Here is a 24,049-nt window from a genome sequence, read left to right as displayed (position 1 = left end):
ACCTTGGGTTCGACAGACTTCGCTACCATCGCAGTTTCAAATATTCTATCTATTTTTCAAATCCGTAAGTGATAAGGGTTGTTCACCCTTAACATTTTTTTTTATTTATGTGGCAACGTAACGTTTGCCGGGTCAGCTAGTACTAGATATTTTTGTAACATCTTTTAGCAAATTACCTTTGAATTTATTTGCGTAAATATAAGCGTTTTAACGTTGGCTACGACGCCTAGATGTCTGTCGATACGGGTTACGTGACTGTAACAGTTAGTATGAAAGATGTTATCAAATTATGTTCTATATAACAAATTGAACAATCGGAATGCATTACAACATTTATTTATATTGATCTTCTACTTAATAAAAATAAAATGTCTAACAGGTAACCCTGAAACCGATGGGTCTAGAATGTAATGAACTCATTTTTGTCCCACTGCTGGACAGGGGTCTGTTGCAGACTAAGAAGGGATTTGACAATTGATCACTAGCCAAGTGCACCTTTGAGAACCTTTTTTATCACAGGCGTGTAGGTTTACACAGGATGTTCTGATTTACTGTTCACAAGTAATAACTTTGAAAAAACAGAGGCACCTAGGGTTCTAGCTTTGGTCTCCTCGATTAAGACACTGAGTTTCTACCACTAGGCTATCACTGCTATGCATACCATGCAACATACTATCGATGGGACGTCTTGTTTCCGTTATTTCTATTTCTCTCTTCATATTCTTTGAGAACCGCTGACCGGGTCACGCTTAGTGCCTCTCGATAGTTCACTCTTGGCTCAGTAAAAGAACGTTTCTTAAGAGGGTTTTAGCGTAAAATTCAAGATTGCAGCGCTTTATATGCAGTTAAGCGATCATAGTTTTTGTTGATACCTACCAGTTATAATCAAAGATCGAATATTGACAGTTACTCGTATTTCTAACAAAAATTGATAAATTCTCGTACAATAACAGATTTATTGGCAACGGATCCTGTATGTATATAAGGCTTACATATTAATGCAGTTTGTAAACTTCTGTGAGCTGTTTTTGTGCCGAAACGCAAACTTTTCGAAAATAAGTAACATACCAGTCTAACACGTAGAGCAGGTTCCAAGTTCCTAGAACAACTATCCGTAAATTCAAGTGATACATTTATATTTATATGCTGTGTGACATCGAATGGCTTAAGATAGAACGCCTGTACTACTCGTATTTGGAATTGGTTATATATGTCAATGGGCGGCAATTACCATCAGGTGGACAGTATGCTCTCTTGGCCAGCGCGGTGGACTATGGCCTAAATTTCTCACTTTTACGGGAGACCCGTGCCCAGCGATGGGAGATGCATTTTCGTTCGCTTCCTCAATGCCATAGACAAATTCAATGATGTTTTATTCCATGGGAAAATTGAACATCTTCTTTTCATCATCTCAACAACAAGGACAAGTCTTTTTAAGCATTTTTCCCCCTTACGTTAGGAATAGTTACTACCGAGAGGGTGCTAGATGCACGCATTTACACTTCTCACAATAACAAGTGTCTTCCTATGGAGACTGCCAAGAACAGCATAAAATCGAGTATTCTCTGCAGTAAAAATGTGGGCTTGAATTCCAGTAAAAAAATGAATTTAGTTTTTGAGAAAATCGCGGGCATATATATTACTTACATACGTACGTATATAGCAGTCGAATACAGAACCCCATTTTGAAGTCGGTTAAAAAAAGATCTATGGCGTAAAGACAGATAGTGGGACAGTAGTATAGTAAAAGGGTTACGTTTACCATTCGGGCACGGAACCCTAAAAGGAGTGAAAATCGGTCCAGAAACACTATCACTATTTAAGAATATTAGAAATAGTTTTCTTTGTTCTGTTTTTCAGGAAAACTGCTGAAAAATCGCGACGAATAGATACTAAGTTTCTTTTTTGGCAAATCGCTTTAAAAAATGCAATGAATGCCAATATAAGTTTGAGAGCAAAATAATCGATAGAATAGATATCGATAGTTAAGTGCTTCTCAGGTTTCCAAATTTGCCGGCCTTGGCCTTTGCATCTGTATCTAGTAATTGGATGTTCTCCAAAATTTGAGATTTTTAAGCCTACGAAATGCTCCATTTTGTCGAGTGTTGAGTCACTCACAAAATTATTCAACTATTTAGTCCAAATTTACTTCAAGTTATAAAATTACTTTAATGATATCAATCCGGCTGAAACTCGGACACTCAAATGGGGGGTCCGGGGTTCGAATCCCAAGCATGCGTTTTTCAAAGTTATGTACTTTTTAAAATTATTAAAATAACGCAAATTGGCAGACTTCATACATGGGTATAGTCCGCGAGGTCTAAGCTGAGCTTTGCATTTATGTGAGTGCACATGTAGGTGTGAAGTCAGAGTACGTCTTTTAATTGATTTAAATCGGCTTATACTGCTTTTTTGCAATTGTACATGTTCCTCACTTCTTGTACTGGTTGCAAACTTGTTTAATTTTTAATATTTTGTTTTTGTGATTGTTTTTTTAGTAAAATGGTATCCAATATAAATAAACGTAAATGTGGCGAATAATTTTAAATGGCAAAAATTGTTTTCTGTTGAAATGTAATTTAAAATAACCCAAATATTTTTTAATTAACTAAAAATGCAACGTTAATACTTGGTACAATTCACGAAATTGAATCTTATAAAAATATGAAGACAGACCAAAAATTAAAAAAATTAGGAAAATAAACTTTGTAGTAGTTAAATCCAGCATTTTTCTGAATTGTACAATTTTCAAATCACAGACTTAGTTCTAAGTGTATCTAGACTTTCGCGAAAAATTTCGCGATAAGCTCTTATTAAAAAATTATACAATGTAACAAAATGGTGGGTTTAAATACTACAGAGTTTATTTAATTAATTTCATTTCATAATGTAAAAACATTTTCTTACTATATTTTTTAAACAAGAATACCTCTTCACTATGTACCTAACTAAAAATGATAAAATTTATTTTTGAAAGTTTTTTATCTGACTCTACTTTTCTGATAACTCACACTAATGCAAAGCTCCGCTTAGACCTCGAACCTCGAACCTTACTCGATGGTTTCCTTCCCCGTTTAAGCAATTGATTATTAATTCCTAAAATGAATTTATGTAACTTTGAAAAGTCTGAGATGTGTGTCGGGATTTGAATCTCGGACCCCCCAAATGAGAGGCCGATTTTAAAATCACTAATCTACCACACCTGTTTTATTCAAAAATACAATTCCATTTATCTTCAAAATCGATATATTATTTGTACATCCCTCAAGAGTAGGTACGATGTAGGATGCAATAGAGATGCTACAGGCATAGGTAGAGGCTACGGCGAACACAATAGAGAACGTCTGGAGTTATAAAGGACACTCCATCCGACCCGGTCAAGAGGTTATTGAGTGTTACCAACGTGTTGTATAGCTAGTTCTAAGTAGGTATTAGGAACTTAAAGTAGAAAAAATATTTGTATATCGACATTTTTTTTGTTTTTTTTTTTTTTTATAATATAAGAGTAGCAGACGAGCATGCAGTCCACCTGATGTTAAGTGGCTACTGCCGCCCATGGACATCTGTAATCGACCCCAGCTAGGATTAGATATTCCTACCTGAGGTCTGCAACAGATGCGCCGCTACCCCTGAGGACTAAGCTGGAACGCCTCGGAAAAGTCTGTCTCCCTTACCACACCCTTCAAACCGGATCACAGCAGCGCCTAACACTGCTGTTATTAGGTAGAAAAAGGTGTGGCGGTGGTGCCGCCGGAGTCGAACCAGAAAGGGTTCTACCACCTTGAGTGCGTGCGTGTCAGCGGCCGCATGTGCGCATGCATGTTTGCATGTGTGAAAATTATATTAAATCTTATATATAAAATTCTCGTGTCACAATGTTAGTTACCGTACTCCTCCGAAACGGCTTTACCGATTTTCACCAAATTTTATTCAGTAGGACTGAGAATCGGCTACTATCTATTTTTCATACCCCTATGTGATAAGGGTTGTTCATCCTTAACATTTTTTTATTTATATGGCAACACAACGTTTGCCGGATCAGCTAGTCCTCATATAATAATAAGGGCGACTCATAGTAATAAAAAATAAATGTAGCATGCACACCACATCAGGTGTTAAGTGGCCGCTACCACGTATGAAAATTCTTAATCTACACCAAACAAGAAAGGAGACCTTAGATCGGCTGTAAATTCGTTGCTACCCGTAAGAACTAAGTTGAAATGTCTCGGATAAATACTTATGTCTTACCACACCCTTTAAACCGAAACACAGTCGCGCTAAATACTGACATTCATCATCATCATCATCATCAAACCATTACTGTCCCACTGCTGGGCACGCGTCTCCTCTCAGAATGAGAAGGATAAGGCCATAGTCCACCTCGCTGGCCAAGTGAATATTGATAGACTTCGCATACCTTTGAATACTTGTTTTTTTTTTAAGACTCAGGTATGCTCTATCCCCACCCTTGTAAATCGGATGTACTATGGCCTCTTTGAATACCGAGGGAAAGATACCAGAGGTGAGACAGGAGTTAAAGATATACGTTATCACTGGAACAAGGACGTCATGTGTGGCTTTCAAGAGTGATGCTGAAATATTATCCCAACCGACCGCACATTTTTTAAGACCTAGGATGATGTTTCGAACCTCGTCAGTATCTGTTTGAATCAGAGCCATAGAGTTTATGCGCGAGGTACCAGGTAAGGCATCAACATTAGATGGACATGTGAATTTTGAGGCAAGCTCTTTCCCAATACTGCTGAAATACTCATTTATCTTATTAATAGACTGTTCTGGATTTGGGTGTTGCTGTAACAGGTCAGTAGATGTATTTTCTTTGTTATTTAGATTAATACGATTTTTAATGAGCTTCCAAGTTGCCCTAGGATTGTTTTTCGCTTTTTGAAATTCCCTTCTTTCATAGGCTAGTTTTATTTTTTTCAGTAGGTTGGTACAGTAATTTCTGTAACGTGTGTAAGTTAGCCTAGAAGTTTGATTATCAGGATCTTTTTTATGCAACTTATGTAGACGGTCACGATTACGAATACAGCGCAAGAGACCAGGCGACATCCACGGCTTAATAGTACGGTGTTTGCTAGGAATGCATACTGAACGCGAGTGTACTTTAATAATATCCATTAATGTATGAACAAAAGCGCTTGCAGCCATTTCAGGGTCAGTCATAGACACAATGTCAGAAAAATTTGTACTTTTTATATCATTAACGCAAGCCGATTCATCAGTTATAATTTTAGTACGTGCAGCCATACTCATTGTCATTTTTCGACTGCAGCATAAAATAACAGGGGCATGGTCAGTTATAAATGAGTCAATGACCAACGCGACTGAAGTTAAGTTTGATTTTAATAATACGTGGTCTAGACAACTTTTATTTCTAATCGGAAATACATGAGCTGGTAACAGTGCATTCGCTGCTGCAATATTTAAATAGGGGTCAGCATTCATGTCACCGCTTCTGGGTACTATATTAATATTCATATCTCCAATTAGTGCAATATTTTTATAACAATTTAAGGTATTTAAGGTATTCTCTAAGGAATCTAAGAATTTTGTGACATTTCTGACAGATGGGGAACGATAAATAGCAACTATAGCCAAATCGTTTGTAAATTTTAAAACGAGACAGTTGGCATCAATTAATAGAGGCTTATGTATCGTACATGCTAATCCGTCCCTAACGTAGGCCACCACTCCATCATTTTGTGTTGAAAATGAGCTTTTAAATGATTTGTAGCCAGGTAAATTGGGCATGTACTGACACTTACTCAGCCAACACTCGCTTAATATAAGGACATCGAAAATAATATTTATACGATTTAAGAGTAACTGAAGCTCGTTAAAATTACAGCCAATACTTCTGATATTAAGATGTAAGATAGTAAATGGTTCGTTAATATTTGAAAGATATTTTAGGCAGTTTTCAGGAGCACATATGTATGACTGAGAAATAGATATTTCCTCTATATCATTAGTTATTTCTAATGTACTATCCATAATGATAAGGAGATCGAACAAATTTCATGTTTGCAGTGTAATCTAAGGAATGAACTGATAATGATGTGTGAAAGTATAAAATATGGTTGAGTATATGCATGCGAACGCATTGGAACAACAGACTATTGAGAGATAAACATAAATTAGTTTTATTATTATACAAGATATAAGTTACTTGTGTAGAATGTTTGTAATATGTGTGAATGAATATGTGTGTGTGAATGATAAATGGTAATAGGCTATTAACAAATGTACTTTTAAAAATATTTAAGTAATGACTAAGACTATGTAGACAAAACTGAAAACAGCATCTTATTAAATCTAGTCACAGGTTGCTAGGATTACCAAAGTTTCGTAGGTCCAGCTCGGATCTAATGCTAATGGCTCCTGAACCTTCTTTTTTCCGGAGGAATATTCTTCCGTGAGACACCCAGCAGTGATCAAAGGAGTTAGTCTTTGCATATTCCTTGCTAAGATAAAGGAGGCGTTTCATCTTTGGCGTCAAATTCTCAGATATAAACACTGGCCTTCGTGGTCCACTTATATGTAGTGATTCCGTGCTAAATTTGCTTGTCCTGTTGTGTTTATTATATTCCTTATAGTTCTGAATAATTTTCTCCTTCGTAAGTACACTTGTAAAATCCACAATAATTGTCTTGTCTTCTGACTCTTTTTTACTAATGCGGAATACGTCACGCACAGACAGCGGGTCGACTGATGTTTTAAGGACATTTGCAATGGAAGATACATGTTTTAGTAATGCTTGTTTTGTCTCACCTTGTATGTACGGAATGTTTTTTATCTCAATACACGTTGCCCTTTTGTAGCGTTCTATGTTTTCTAACTTTTCTTCTAGAGCCTGTATGTGTTGTAAATTTTTACCACGTTCTAATTCTAAATTATCTATTTGGGACTGAATACATTCAAATTTATTCGCCAGAAACTCGGCAGTGTTTTGCATAGTAGCGTTTTGGGCTTTGATTTCTTCAACTGCTGCAGATATCTTATCCATTTTAGCGTCCTGTGACAATTGGTGCGCTTTAAATTCTGTAAACATGGTTTTCATTTCTAACATGAAGTCAGTGAACTGGTCGTTAGTATATTCAGAACGCTTGCGTTTCGAACGCTGGGTAACGTTGAAGTCACCACGATTTAATTCTTCAGCTGATTTGGATAAATTTAAGTCCGGTTCGGAGGCGCAATGCTGCAATGTTTGTGATATAGCAGGGTTTAAACCCGTCAGTGCGCTTAACGGTCCACGCGTTATCTGTACTTGCGGCGATGTCGGAGGTGTGCGTCGCAGTGGCATCTCAAAGTATTAGTAATAGGATACTAGGCGAACAGAACTTGCAAGCAACAACAACAAGTGCAGCAACAGGTGGATACAGACAAGTACCGGGCGCGTTAAAAGAGATGGGCATACATTACATTAACCGCTTGGTGATTGACGGGTGAAATCCGTGCTGCGATTGGATGATCCTCAAGCTGGGCGGCGCGTACGCAGGTAGAGAGCAGTACATGCGTAACTAGCAGGGGCGATAATACACTCTTCACTCTTCAATCGCACGCAATGCTTGTAACATGCCGATGTTATAATGCAGACGTCTACAAACTGCACTTCGTTCATGAACTCCGAATATTAATTTCGAATTAATTGAATATGAAATGTATTTTAACTTTTTAAATAAAACTGGTAATAACTCAGAGCACGTCTACTCGTAACCGAGGTCCGGGAGGAAGGGGATTTGAACCTCTGACCCCTCGATCAAGAGGTAAAGTTTCTTAAACACTAGGATATCACTGCTTTTTACTGACATTATTTGGCAGAAATAGGTGAGGCAGTGGCGGAACCTACAGACGAACCACAGAGGGTTCTACCTTTAAACTTTATCCACTTCAATAGTAAACCAAAGTCTAATAAACTATTTCTCATAACTAATTAGCATTCCACTTCAAGTTTGTTAAACAAAATACTTAGAATCCATGCGTAGCTTTCATGAAAACATTCTATGAAACGGCGCCGCGTGGCCTATGACGTGTTCAGTTTCAGTCGTGACTCAGCTTTGGGTTTTCCGCTGTAAATAAATTATAATAGAACCTCCAACCGACCGAAACTCAACTCTATGCAAGGGAGAGTACACGGAGAGGTTAATGCTTGATTCGGATAGAGTTCGGGTTGTTTCAGCTGGTTATTGATTGTAATGTGCCGTTTAGTTCTGTTTTCCGGGGTTTTGTACCAGGTTGGAATGGTTTTGAGTAAGTTTTTTTTTGGTTTTTGAAGCTTTGTGTTTATATCCTATCGTTGGGCTCGAGTAGCTTTGAGTAAGATGAATTTAGTAGCCTTTTTTATCGTTATTTTTTAAAATGCTTTTTTTAAAGATGTGAGTTATAGAGTTTGTGTTCAGCGCTTCTTCTCCATAACGCAACACGTTCCGAAGTAGTAATAGATTATATTGACGTTGAAAAAGAGTTCTATAAGAATTTGATTAAAACAAAAATATAGGAAGATGTGTCTAGGTTCCGAACCTTGGACTCATAGCGTGAAAGACTCAATTTAAACCTAATAGGTTATCCCCGCTTTGCGTATAATTTTCTTAATTTAAATGAGTATCTAGGCAAACACATAATAATTCTTTAATCATATTTAGGGTCTATTACAGATATAATTACAGGGTGATTTTGATGAACTGTATGTTTGAATATATCTCGGATAAATAAAATATTTTATATATCAGACGAACTAATGTCCTTCAGTTTCATAAAAAATGTTTCCGAATCCGAATCCTCAAAAGTCGAAAGCAAAGTTATCAATGTATTCAACTTTGTTTAAACTCAGTTATAAAGTAAGCGATGTCTGATATTCAGCTATTGGTAGAAATCGATAAGGCTCGTTCCCTTCAGAATTATTTATTCATCGTAATGAGAGGCCACGTTGTGAAATATTTCATGATTATGGTTAGGTTGTATGTGGAGTTGTTTTCTTTATGTTTACGTATTTTTTTACTTTTCCAAAAATATCAAAGTTACAATTTGTCTTGTGTTTTAGTACCATTAGCAAACAATATTTGAGTGTTCTAGTTTAAATAATGTAAGGTACATATAAAAATAGTTGTTTTCACAGTGCTAAACCTTTATTTTACTGATGGGCACTTTTAACATAGTTAAAAAGTTATTGTTAAACGTTATCTTTTAAAAAGTACAGTAATATACCATTGTCGTAATTTACATATTACTGTCTCATTCTTGGACATAGGCGGACCCATGGATCTATTTAATATTAATACTTTACTCCACTCTTATAAAAAATAGATGCCTAGTTGCCAGCTTATTCCGCAGGGGTAGCAAGGCATCTGCAGCCGACCTCAGAATCTGGTCTGGGGTTGATTGCAGATTTCCATAGGCATCAATAGCTCTCTAGATCAGGCAGACTTGATGCTCGTCTGCTAATCCTATACTATATTTATTTATTTATTTATTGCTTCATTAACAAAATTACATGCAAAAAAACTTATAAATAACTCAGGCCAAAAAAGAATAACATGGAATTTCAATTAGAAATGAAGACAGCTAACATATAAGAAGTACATAAACACACATAGATGTACACAACTAATAACATTACAAAAAATACATTACAAATTGGAAATTAAAAGGTTGCCTAAAGTTAACTAAAAAAGAAAAAAAGAACAATTTAATAATATAAAAAAATAATAATATCAAAATAATTATTGCGCTATTACCTAGAAAGCGCTAACACTAACGTAATATAACATAACATTAAACTAAAGCCCACATATCGGTGCAGTAATTAACAATGATGCAACGTTAAGTAATCACTAGTATACATGCTACATACGAGCTGTAGGACTACCATGAGTTTACAAAAGTATTACTCGCTAGCGACTGCGTGAAATAAATGTATGAAAAATTGTACAGCGCCTCTGGTGGTTACTCGTAGAACTAAAATCCGTAGTGACGTAACTCGATACGTAAAAAACCTATCGAAATCAAATCGCTAGCGAATGTCATTATGATCTATTGCCATACAAATTCGGTCCCATGAGTCATTAATTTGACAGACGTTGTCAAGAAATACCGTAACGATAGTAGTTATGTTATTCACTAGCAAAATGACAATAGTTTTCTATTTACCATTTCTATAGTGGCGTTTCTATGCCAACTCATGGTAATGCTACTGTCCGTACTACGTACAAGTATGTATATGTGTTACATGCTCATCAACAATCGACCGGTCAAATTCAATTAATTACTCCAATTTGCGGCACGAGATTTTCCATTTGATACCGACGTTGGTTAATGAGTTTCGGATATGTATGTATGTATATATGAATCAATCTAACCGTTGGATTCGTTTACGTGTCAATTCTGGGAATACAAGTGGCTATTTCTGCTATAGAGTTTTCAAGGGTTATTCTCTTCGTGGTTCGACTCCAGTTGCACCACTACCACATCTTTTTTTTTTTGTTAACGAGGGAGAAACCTTCAAAAGGTACCCGGTGCCGTGGGAGCGGCACTGGGTTATGTGGGAACGACACTCTTACCGCACTAAAACTCTTGGCGCGTTGCCCCGTCGGGCTCCGCCCAGGTGAGCTACCACACATACCGCCGTCCATCCCGGGGTCGCTGGCCGGACAGTTCGAGCTCCCACTATTGCCGTCCGCAATCCCGGAAGCCCCCTTTTAGTCGCCTTTTATGTCAGGCATACCGTAGCCCGATTTTGGCCCCGATTTACAGGGACAGCCACCGCCACACCTTAAAACAACTATAACTCTAAGGCGTGCAGGTTTCCTCACGATGATTTAAAGCAAGCGATAATTAATGTTTAACACTCATAACTTTGAAAAACAGGTAGAGACCTGGGATTTGAACTACCGATCCCCCGATCGATATGTCAAATTTCAACTGTAAGGGTACCTTAAAAATAAAAAGTAAAACCTTTATTGTTGTACCACACAGTTTTATTTTTGATGTGAAACATCTATAGCCGCACGTAAAAAAGATTTCTGGCGTGGCGACGATTACCTTTAACTACATAGACAAATGTTCTATAAGGGACAGAGCTATTAGAACAATGTGATAAAAAAAGACAACTAGTGTTTGACCTTGCGTTTCAAGTGTACGCAAACGTAAATATTGACCATGGAATATAGTGACCAATGATTACTTCAGTCAAAACGGGACATCGATTTTTTTATGTCAAATACTTTTTACTTGAAAAAATATAGTTAGAAATAATAAAAAACACGCTTTTATGATAAAATTAACTAAAAAGTAGAAAATAATTTTCAATCTAGGAATCATTTAAGGAAAAGTAAATAGTATAATTGTGCAAAAAATGTGGGGCGCTTTATGAAAACTGATAAATGGAGCACCCCATGTTTTTTCACAATTATAATATATCCTGTTACTTAATTGACAATGGCAATGGTTCATTTCGGAGACAACGGCACGAAGCATCGAAAAAAGGGACTGTCCCGTTAAAAACGGGACGTATGGACGTATATTTCTCATTGATACTCATGCTTGTCAAAGACAATGAAATAATGGAACAGAAGGTAAAAAATGTCCAGAACTGTCGATAATAGTTTTAGTACATCGTTTACGTAGAAATGTTATAGTACAGTTTAACTAAATAAATTATTATTATATAAATATATAATTTGATGAAAGAATGTATCTATACAGATGTATCGACTGGTTTAAAATATACGATTTAAAAATTGTTTATATTTATTATCGTATATTAGTAAAGATTACTCACTCCTAACAAGAAAATGTACCCAGTTTTGAGAATTGAAATAGTTGCGTAAAAAAGTTTTGCCACGTCTCCGTGCTAAAATGTCCCTAAAATATTTGAAATAATTATTTATCTATTATGTAAATTACGCAGTATTAGTTATTTATTTGTAAATTTTCTCTAAAAATGTTTTTATTTGTCAAGAATTCAAAAAAAACTTACTAATAAGCCGTTTGTGGCTTCATTCAATTTCAAGGCGGCGAAGTATCTTTACTAATTTATGTTTATTATTTTCAGTTTTATTTTACACACGACCATTAATTGCAAAGTTGTGTACATTTTATAAATGTACTAGCTGACCCAGCAAACATTGTGTTGCCATATAAATATAAAAAATGTTAAGGGTGAACAACCCTTATCACTTAAGAGATATGAAAAATAGATAGATAGTAGCCAATTCTCAGACTTACTGAATATGCATATAAATTTTGATGAAAATCAGTAAGAGCGTTTCGCAGGAGTACAGTAACTAACATCGTGACATGCGAATTTTATATAATCTTACCGTGGTCTTTTTGAGGATTAATTTCTGGCTATACAAAGATTGTTTATTAAATTATGTTTAGGTTAATTTATTCAATTAAAGAAATTTTAAAATACCGTATACTATCCTATATAAATTTTATGTTAATATTTTTTATTATTTTCCACAGATATCGAAGAAAATTTAGAGATTAGGATACAGAATTTCTCATATATCGATTTTATTTTATTAAAATAAACTATAAAAAGTTATATTTTGACTAAAACACACTAATATAAAAATTAAGCAGTGGGATCTTAAACTATAACATACACGTATGAACATCGTGAGCTTCAATAAAATGTCACTTCTGTTCTGTTGATCTATGGTCATAGATCAATGAAAATTTTTTCATTGATCTATGACAGTTCAATTCAATCAATGAAAGTTTTTGTCAATGAAAGTGATAAAGACGCAAAATGCATGGTCATGCATTTTGCGTCTTTATCACTTTCATTGACAAAAACATACTTTGTCTCTTTCTGGTTACTCATGTAATCATGGCGGATCGAACACGAAAAATAAACAAAATTTAATAATTTCTCTTCATTTACGTGTGATAGGTGATTCCATGAATCTTGTTTCTTTTTCGAGCATAATTTTTGCATTTATGCATTGCACAAGAAGGCATTTTGAGGCTTAAAATTCAAAATAATGACGTTTAACGTGTTCAGTGACATTCGTGTGTATTACTACGCCGCGCGAGAGCGACTGGAGTCGTTTTAACTCGTTTTACACCACTTGACGTATTTTGTATGTTTTAAGTATTGCCCGCTTATTTTTCTGATAATAAAATGTCTGACCGTGATAATTTAGAGAGTGAAAGTGATCAGCCTTCTGCAAAGAAAGCAAAATCACACTATGACACACCATCAAGTCATCAGTAAGTTAATTATTTTTTTATAATTAAAGTATGCATTTATCTGTGCATTAAGCACGCGTATATTTGGTGTGTTTTGAGCGCCAGCAAATGTAAAATCTACTATCTTGGTAGATTAAAATTCACATAAAAATCATTGCATACAATGTTTTTAAATTATTAATTAATTTTAATGTCATTCTTCTCAGAGAATAAATTTATTAAGACTGACAGAATTGTATTTCAAAATCAGCTGATGGCGTGCAGCGCACGAAAGTTTTTTCTTATTTGTTATAAATATGAACATTAAAAAATTAATATGTTTTTTTCTGCATATTACCTACTTTTACAAAATAATGTCGATGTTTCACATCTGCCAGGCGTCCCGTGACGGCTCACATTTTTTTTGTTATCGTTTTGGAAGAGTGTCAAAATTCTAACACTATTTGGCAGCCCTTATCGTAACTTAGGAAAAAAATGGTGTAAAACATTCATGTGTAACATGCTGCATGGAAAGTAATATGTGTAAATAAATTTCATGTAAGTAGAATGCATAATGAATTAGTAATTATACATGGCTTATAAGTTTCCGGATAACACTGACGGTTTTTTAATTAAAGCGGCTATTTCTAATATTTTTTCATCCGGTTGCACCCGGGAGAATCCTCTACATTCCTGGAAAGGTACTGAAAAAACATAAAGCTTTAAAGATCTTAATGTATCTAAAAGTGGACGTCTATGAATCTGTGGTGACTTGCCGCTACTCGCCAAGAGATGGCGCCACGAGTATTCTGAATCACGCTATCGAAGTTTTCTCAACATCTGAGCCTGTTGGAGCACGGTCACTCCCCGGGCATGATCAAGCCGGCGAGAGATCTCTGACAGGAGCGCTATGACATAGGTCTCTTAAAAAAAGGTGTAAAAAGAGCTCTCCATGCCGGCGATGCATTGGCGACTCCTCTGGTGTTGTATATGTCCATAGGCGACGGTGATTGCTTTCTATCAAGTAGCGCCTCTGCCTCATCGCTACATTGCTAAAGTTCTATCGAAAAGGTACCGTACCCACACCTATATAACGTAAAGAAAGAAAGAAATATTTATTTGCAAATAATACTACAACATTATATGGCATAATTAACAGTAACATGATTCTCAAATCAGAACAATGCTGCAGTAAAATTTAACAAAAGGTTCCACACTCAGCCTCACCGCGGCGAACCACGGCCACTGATTTTCAGTGTTCTTGTGTTTAGGAAAGCCGTTCAGTGTAAAGCCGTTCTTGTGTTTTGGAAGGATTTGTATGCCTTACTTACCAATGAGGAGACCATATCAGTCGTTGGTAGTTGCAACTATGATTGGCTTCAGGTGGAGCACCTATTCTGAATTGACTTGGTTGTAGATGTCCATGAGCAGAAGTAACTAATTATTGTACGTACACTGCATGCTCGTTTGCTACTTGAATCTTATAAAAAAACTCATTTATTTCGGAAAAAAAGAGTATAAAAACACTTATTCTGTTTGTCTAATTTGGCTGATGCAAGCATTGCGTACATTTAGCGCAAAAGTTAGAAAAAAGAAGATATCTAAATCAAGTCATAAGAGCGTCGTCATTTTAATATTGAAAGCAATCAGACCAAAAGAAAATATTCCAGACTCTAGCACTAGACATAAAATAACAGTAATAAAGACAAAATAAAGAAATTGAGGCCATTCACAGCTTCATGGAAATGAAGGAACTTTTGTAACTTCGCCGAGGATACGAATTCATAGTTCGTTTTATAAATAAATAATTGTGGCTCTGGTTTTAATAGAACCCTTCGTAGATCGACTAAGGAAGCACCAGCGCCACACCTATTTCTACCTTATAAGCAATGTTAAGCATTGATATTTTCTGGTTTGAAGGCAGATATACATAGGTATACTTACTAGGCGTTTAATTTTTTAGGCGTTTGTTTTTTTATGTATAATATCGGAGTAGCAGACGAGCATACAGTCCACCTGATGGTAAGTGGCTACTGCCGCCTATGGACATCTGTAATCAACCCCAGATAGGATTAGATATTCCTACCTGAGATCGGCCACAGATGCGCCACCTACCCCTGAGGACTAAGGTGAAACGCCTCGGAAAAGTCTGGCTCCCTTACCACACCCTTCAAACCGGAACACAGCAGCGCTTAAAACTGCTGTTATTAGGTAGAAATAGGTGTGGCGGTGGTGCCGCCGGAGTCGAACCACAAAGGGTTCTACCACCTTCAAAACTTAGTTCTCAGTCCTCGTTAACTTGATCTCGGGGTAGCAAAACATTTGTAGTAGATTTCAGGTAAGACTCCTATTATCAAATTGACGACACAATGACGACGACAATTAAGACTCCTATTATACCTGAAGTTGACTACAAATGTCCATTGGTAGCAGCAGCCACTTACCATCTGATGTACTGCATGCTCGTTTGCTTCTGGTATATCTTCTGGTATAGTATCATCTGATTAAAGGAGAATGCCCATTCTTGGTACTGATTTTTCTCATGCGTCAAAATGAAAGTAATATTAAAATTATTTTTTTGATTTTTTTACATAATTTGTCGATCAGAATAGTTTCTTTGAACAGGGGATCCCATTTAAGATAAAATAAGACGAAATGTTGTTTGTTGTTCTTAAAAATTAAAATGGCGGAATTTTATACTCGGAATTCAATAAGATCTATTAGTGTTTTGACTAATGATTTTTCTCATGCATCAAAATGAAAGTAATATTAAAATTATTTTTTGATTTTTTCACATAGTTTGTCGATCAGATTAGTTTCTTTGAACAAGGGGGTTCCATTTAAGATAAAATAAGACGAAATGTTGATTGTTGTTCTTAAAAATTAAAATGGCGGTATTTTATTCTCGGAATTCATTATTTTAGGTTTTTAGGATTATTTTAGGTTTTTTTACCTACTACCTGTAAAAGTAAATGGAATATGTTAATCGAACTACATTATAGGTACATACTATCAGTTAAAACCGACCATCAATCTATCGTCGGATATTTTCGATTTTGAGGTTATGTAACATTTCGGTAAATAACTTCAGAACCCGGGTGCTGATCTAAAAAATAATTATTGGTGGTAGTATTTGGCCATACTTTCATGGGCATTGTCCTTTACAGAGATACTAAGCAAAAACTGTTTCACAGAAGTAACATAAGCGATGGTTCCTTCTCGATTGAACTTTACATGTTAGAACCACATTTAACTCTTTAATTTGATTCAGCCTTTAACTATTTGATATTTATTTGACTCCAGACAAAGGACTAGTTCAAAATAACGACACCAGAGGTCGTCGCTCGCTTCATTCGAATCGAGGACATAAGAACGTCTGTATTGGCAAATGAACGCCAAACTTGTCCTGTGCCAAACTTGGAGTTATTTTCATGGAAATGTGTCGTCAATTTGACAAAAGAACAATTTACCTATTTTTTTTGTTAAGATGAAATTACTCTTTACTATAGTTTGTTCTTAATATGTAGAGTTCGGGCAATGACAGAGATTTTCCATTAAAATAGGTAGTTTGGAAATTTATTATATACCATATAGATAGATATTTTTGTAACATTGAACTAGCAAAGAATGAGTGCAGTCCACCTGATTTAATTGGTAGATAGATTAGATTCCTTCCAGAGGTTGGCCACAGAAACACCGCCACCCCTGAGGGCTTAGCTGGAATGCCTCAGAAAAATATGTCTCCTTACCACACCCTTCAAACCTTGAACACAGCAGCGCTTAACACTGTTGATATTAGGCAGAAATAGGTGTAACAGTGGTGCCACCGGAGTCGAACCACAGAGGGAAAGGTTAAGCAGATCCCAAAGTTACTATAAATCAAGTTATATACATGGTATAGTACATATCTTTCTCTTAATTATATAATGTATTATATTCAATTATAAACACAATCAACATATTAAAACCGGTGCTTAAAATTCAATATGTTACCAATTTTATAACGTTCTTTATCCGCTGCTAAGATCGCTTTAACTTATAAATTTATTATTCATTAAATAATCTAACTTATTAAATTAATACGCTCGAAGTATCATAGTTTATATTTTATCCAGGGAAAAGCGTGGGTAATTAGGCGTATAAGCTTATTGAATATTGCAAAGCCTGAAAGTAAGTAAAATTAAATTGACAGGTATTACTTCACTTTGTTTATTCTTTAATATTTATCTCAGTATGGTGCGCGCCAAACTGCTACTCCACTCTGAAGTTGTGAGCAGTACCCTTACCAGGAGTTTTTACGTTTCGACAGATATGACTGTTTTGGTATTTGTTTACGTAGGGGACAATATGATTTCCTAGTTCTGACACAATCCGCTAGGGTCGCTGATTACCCGAATAGGGACGATTTACCCAAACGCCATATTAATAAATCTATCAAAAGTTTTATTTCAATGTGGCCGACGTATTCGAATATGAAAGTAAATAATCGAAGTCTTATTTTAGAATTCGTTTAAAATCGATTGTGCCGTATCACTCAATCCTGTAACATTTGCAAGGTAATATTTAAACTTTTACTTGACACTGTCATATTACAGTGTACAAATATATGTGGCTGACCTATTCGAACATGAAAGCAAATAATGTATTTTTTTAGAATTCGCTTAAAATGTCTCACGATTGTGCCATATCACTCGATCCTGTAACAATTGCAAGGTAATATTTAAACTTTTATTTGGCACTGTCATATTACAGTGTACAAATATGTTCGCCATATGTGTGGCCGACCTATTCGAACATGAAAGCAAATAATAAGCCTTATTTTTAGAATTCGCTTAAAATGTCTCACGATTGTGCCGTATCAATCGATCCGGTAACATTTAGAAGGTAATATTTAAACTTTTACTTGGCACTGAATTTTTACAGTGTACAAATATTTTTACCATATAACATGCCTATGTGGCCGACGTATTTGAACATGAAAGCAAATAATCAGTTTTATTTTTAGAATTCGGTTGAAATGTCTCACGATTGTGCCGTATCACTCGATCCTGTAACATTTGCAAGGTTACTGTTTAAACTTTTACTTGGCATTGTCATTGTTATTGGCCTTGTTCATTTATAGGTTACATAATACCTATTTAGGAAGCAATATCTGGATTTCAGAAGTATTCCTTAAATTTTTGTAAAGTATTTGCCACAAATCCGCATAATATGCCTTTGGAAAATGTCCTATTTCGGTTCTATGACACAAGTCGCAATATTTAATCTGCATTTAGATGCAAAGATTTTAATCTTACTGATAAAACTATTTTTTAACATATTTTTTTGTCTATTCCTTGAGGCATTTATTATTACCATTTAATAAGATTTTCAGCCTGTTGTCATGCTTATAAGAACCTGACATTTCGGTTTTAAGGATATGTTGAAAAAGAATACCTATGTTTACGTTAAGCATACGCTATCACTCGCATTCATAGATTAGTACTTATCTATGCTCGCATTGCAATATTTAAACCCTCTCTCCATTACTGGGTAAATCTTCGGGTTACACAGTTTAGGTCATAGTTCACCACTTTTGACTAATTAGGTACAGTTTAGTCAAAAGTATACAAACATTTAAGATTCGTATTTCACTTTTGTAACTAATTTTGATCAAATATACGACGTAAAATCGTGTGAACAGCCCATTATTACAATGTGAAATTAATTTTAATGTCACAGAAAATTAAATAAAATTATTAACGCTCAGGTACAACTTTAAAAAGCTCTAAGACTAATAACTCTAGCATTATATTAACTAATTCATTAAGGCCCGTGATAAACCCATATTAAAATCCACGTCTACTCTAAGTCAACAGCAATTTGTTAAAAGTACTTTTTAATCCTGATAAACTGCCAAACTATTTGTAACGTAAAGAACTACTAAATATTTCATTGTGAGGGTTTAAATAAACTAATTTCATTGATCGACCAATCAGCTGTTGTATAACGCTTGTAGAGTGCGTTAGCACTCGTCGAAAGCACATGAAATTGTTCGAACGATGTTTCGTCTAGCTTTTTAGTACTCATTGGTGGTAATGGTGGTGCTTAAAGTCGAGATTGGTATAACTGCGCCGTTTCGTCGATAGTATGGGTAGAGGGCGCGCGCCCCTGCGTCTGTACCCCCCTCCCTCCGCTCAGTCTGCTTCGAGCCACGCGCGAGTGCATATGTCGACTGCGTTCCGCTAATACTGGTTCCATTTTTGGAGTGAAGTGACTAACCAATCGTGGATTTTTTATCTGTGCTGTGTTTTGATTCGTGTTGAGTCGGTGTTGGATTCAACGTTGTTGTGTAAGGCTGCTTGTGAATACTTTTGTCGTAATTTTATTTTAGTGTTGTTAATATTTTTAATTACGGAACGAAGCCGGTTTAAAATTGAGAGTTTTTAGTGTCTGTTTACGACAAATGTTACAACACTACACACAGAATTAAAAAAAAAACTGGAAAATGTTCGAAGTTTAAAAATTTGTTTTGTTTTGATTTCTTATTAGAAAATGCCGTATTTTATTGTGTAATTCGTGAATTTACCTTACAATATAATGTAGTGGCTTTGTGCTTAGTATGTAGGAACTTACCTACTTAATTCTCTTTTATTTTAGTCGTTAATATGCAAATAAAGCATATTATGCAATGTCCGGAATGCGGTCAGTATTATTTAAATTAGTTTCTTTTATTAACGAGAGCGGCGCATTGTGAAGATTCTCACGTCTGTTATAATAGATACATGTTTAAATTAACATGAATAATGTAAAGCATAATATGCATAAATAATAATTATGTTTAAATTATTTCTCAATTTTGGTCCCTTTTTATTTATACTTATGTTAGTTTTTTAGATATAGAAGATCAAGAACAGTAAATTGTATAATTGTGGAAAAAGTGTGGGGTGCTTTTCGAAAATTGATAAGTGAAGCACTTCACGCTTTTTTTTCAATTATACAATTTACTGTTCCTTAATTGATTCCTAGATTGAAAATTATTTTCTACTTTTTAGTTGATTTTATCATAAAAGCGTGTTTTTAGTTTTTTGAACTATATTTATTTAAATTGAATTTTAAAGTCAAGCCATCTGTAAGTCAATATTAAGATTTTGTATTAATATAATGACTACAGTTATCACAGTTGATAAAACAATGGCTGGTGTAGTTACAATTAAACCTTCATAAAACCGTTAATAATTACTGAACAAAGAATACTGTGAGCTAAGTGTACATTTTTTTACCAGGCCGCCAAGGATATAGAAATCAGTTTATAGACTACTAGCTGACCCGGCAAACTTTGTACCGCCTCAAACCTATTTATCTAACATATTTCATATAAAATATAGCGTATGTTACTTGTGGATAATGTAGCTTTCGAATGGTGAAAGAATTTTTAAAATCGGTCCAGTAGTTTTTGAGCCTATTCATTACAATCAAACAAACAAAGTTTCCTCTTTATAATATTAGTGTAGACAAAGTAAATCTGATATCGAACTCCCCTACTATATCTACAAACGCTTTTATTTAATTGAATAATTTATTATAACATCAGATCAGAAGCAAAAACAGTTTTTACATTTTATTGAAAAATTTCGAACTTATAAGTAGTGTGTATGAGAAATAAAAGATGGTAAAACCTTTTGTGATTCATTTCTCGTACCACCGTCACATTATCTGTATTATTCTTAACCTTTGTTGTATTGTTCAATGTGCAATGGTTTAAAAGCTATGGAGAGGCAGAAATACTTATTTACACATTTACATTTACAGATTTTGTCCTGAGTAGCAATCCTTAGCCGACCTAAGGTACTCTTAATTCTATTTGGGGTTCATTACAGGTGTTCATGAGCGACAGTGACTTTTCATCAGGTGGACTGCATGCTCGTTTGCTACTCCTATATTATAAAAAAAGCAATAACATGAAAAAATGTTACAAAAAATGTTGTGAATTTTTTACTTACATGGGTATTACCAACAACTTATATATGGGCAAAAGAGGGACTTAATAATAAGTGTAACTTTTTATATTGGCATTCATGCAATGAAAATACTACCGATTTGAACCCTGGACCTCTGTTGAGGAACCCGAATTACTTTACACTGGGCTATTTGTACCAGTAAAGTTTACATAACGTCAGAAATATGTTGATTCCATTACAGAAACACTGGTAGCCGACGTAATCTATACTGAACACGGATTAGCCCTAATATATTGGTATTTGTTGGTTACACGTTGTATATAAACGTATATATTATGTCATGTAACAACTGTGTTACCGTTTGTAGCATAAGGTATACATATATAAATTGTACAGTTTTGAAAGGTGGTAGAACAAGAATAGTTTGATTGAAAGGGTACCGCCGCGTCTATTTCTAGCGTGAAAAAAAACGGCCTTCTACACTCACAGCCCCACACTAAGATTCCCAGTATCGTGGGTGCTATGGAAATACACAGTGGGTGCTATGGAGACAAATACACAAACACCCAGACCCAAAAACAGAAATCTAAATTCATCATTTAGAAATCTGTCTGGCCGGGGATCAAACCCGGGACCCTCTGCGCGTCAGACCGGCATGGTGACCGCTCCGCCACGTGGGTCCTCAAAGCAAGTGAAACATTTCTGCATTTCGGGCGAAGGTTGTGAATGCCAGAAATAGTATATGTGGCGAACATCTTAGTTTTTAGGAATGGCAACGGATAGGCTTCAGGGTCCCCTCTACTGTATGGAGTTGCTTAAAGATGTTCATAGGTGACAGTGGCTACTTATCATCAGTCAACTGCAAGGTCGTTTGTTATTATGTACACCGTTAATTTTGCTTATGTAATTTGGAGGGCGGGTTCTTAAATTTTTGAAATTTTCTTTGGTAAATTGATAAAAATGTGTAAACCCAAATGGGTATATTAATAGGTACCTATACTAAGACTGAAAGATGTAACTACGCACCATAAAGTACTACTTTTGTATGGAAGAGATCTGTACATCAACAGCAGTATCACGTAAAATTCACTAAACCAAATAAAGCCATAAAAAGCTTATTAAGGACAAATCAATTTAAGTCGTAACCCAAAACTCACGAACAAGTTCCGATTGAACCAGACGTCATTTCCTGCCCACAATCTACCCCAAAAATAATGATGGATCATTCGAGAAAATAGAGTGTGTGCAAATGGCCCAGTTTTGATTGATCGCTTCATGACGTGACGTGACGTGGGGTACTGGGGCGTGGGGTGCCCTACTGATTTTAAAAGAGTTCCATTAATGTAAGTAAATGAATACAGTCCATCTGGTTTTAAGCTCTCGCTCCTATTAGAAATTATTGTGTTAACGGGAGAAATTGTGCAGAACATTACATATCCGAGAATATTAAAGTCTCAAAGGTGTGTAAAGTCTATCCATAAGCATTTGGTAAGCATGGTAAGATCCAAGCAGAGCAGTGGAAGTAAAATAAAGGCGACAGCTTTTCATCTGCAATATGTTCAATATTTATAGCACATTGGTAATATAAGAGGACTAAAATCTTTTCCTAACAATATTGATTTAACAGAAGTTGTATAGAGTTAGTGACATTAAGTTTTAATTTGTAGAAGCTTATCGAACCACAAATTTAAATAGCAACACACCAGGAGCTGATAACAACTTCTCTTAGAATTTTTGAATTTTATTTATAATGGATTGTGATGAGGTAAATCGGCAGTCTTTTATGAAATTGAAGTAAAAGAAGATTTTTAAAACACACTTTTTTATTGTTATTGTAACGATATAGTAATCACCTTGCCCTATTTCCACAGACCGAGAAATTAAAATCCCTGTCCGAAAATGGGAAAAAATAAAAATATCTGTCGATAAACGTGGTAATAAAAATCCGGAGCACGGCAGTAGGCCGTTGACCGACAACAATAACAATATGATTGCCTGAATATCACATTGCCTATTCGAGAGATGGCTTCTCCCTATTTGTAAAACAAATAGGATGACAGATTGTTTATATTTATTGCTCATTCGCTGAGTTATTTGTTTGATCAAATCAATAAACTGTATCATAATTTCTTTTTAATTTATACGCGAAATTCTTTCTATTTTGAAAGAAAAAGTATCTTAAACTCACGATTGTGGTAGAGCGGTCACTTTACTGGTTTAATTCCGAGAGTTGTGGGTTCGAAGCCATCGTGGTTCGGCTCCGAAGGCATCACCGCCTTACCCATATGTTTTAAAACTATTTGTGGTTTGAAGGGTGTGATGAGATACTTATACAAAACATATCAACTTTATATGCTTGAAGTAAGTATGTCACCTCTACTTTAGACAAATTCAACGACACCTTATATATTAAAATCCATCGCATTGGACTGGAGGGCGTGCCAAAGAATGAAACATGTACATACTCTCAAACAACACTACCCTCCGCAACGGGTAAAAGGCACCACAAGCTAACATGAGCAGTGATTACTTACCATTACATAAATTACACGCTATCACTACAACAGTTCTGTAACTTACCATCAGGTGGACTGCATGCTACCAATTTGATATAAAATGTACAATGTGGTCTCATTATACCGTATTAATAAGCGGTGTAATAAAGAATTTGGAGCACGGCGAATCGGGTCGATGCCCGCCGATAATAGTAACTAAATGTATTATGTCTGTCTGTGATACTCTGATTCAGGCAGTAATGGATATAGGGTAATTGATCGAATGAAAAGATAATTTATTCGGTAGGGATTTATTTTTAGATTTTTGTGGAACACTTTAATAACTGCAGCAGTGATAGCCTAGTGGTTAAGAAACTCAGTCTCTTGAGGAGGCCGAGGTTTAAATCCCAGGTA

At 35.3% G+C, this 24,049-nt stretch overlaps 1 protein-coding gene across 4 annotated transcripts in view; it reads left to right on the top strand.

The window, feature by feature from the left end:
* Window positions 1–24,049, top strand: part of LOC140754521 (protein Fe65 homolog) — a 108,183-nt gene that overhangs the window by 23,359 nt on the left and 60,775 nt on the right. For 3 of the 4 annotated variants that reach the window (XM_073089551.1, XM_073089549.1, XM_073089550.1), the window contains exon 1: window positions 19,394–19,531. The exons of the other annotated variant lie outside the window; for it this stretch is intronic. The gene's annotated coding sequence lies outside the window, so the exon portion shown is untranslated. Of the gene's footprint in view, window positions 1–19,393; window positions 19,532–24,049 lie in introns of those variants that run through there. 4 annotated transcript variants of the gene reach the window in all.

This window comes from Epargyreus clarus, unplaced genomic scaffold (assembly GCF_041222505.1).
Source record: "Epargyreus clarus isolate Ecla_fem2 unplaced genomic scaffold, WU_Ecla_fem_2.2 ptg000029l, whole genome shotgun sequence".
NCBI lineage: Eukaryota > Metazoa > Arthropoda > Insecta > Lepidoptera > Hesperiidae > Epargyreus > Epargyreus clarus.
This window is presented reverse-complemented; position numbering and strand designations above follow the sequence as displayed.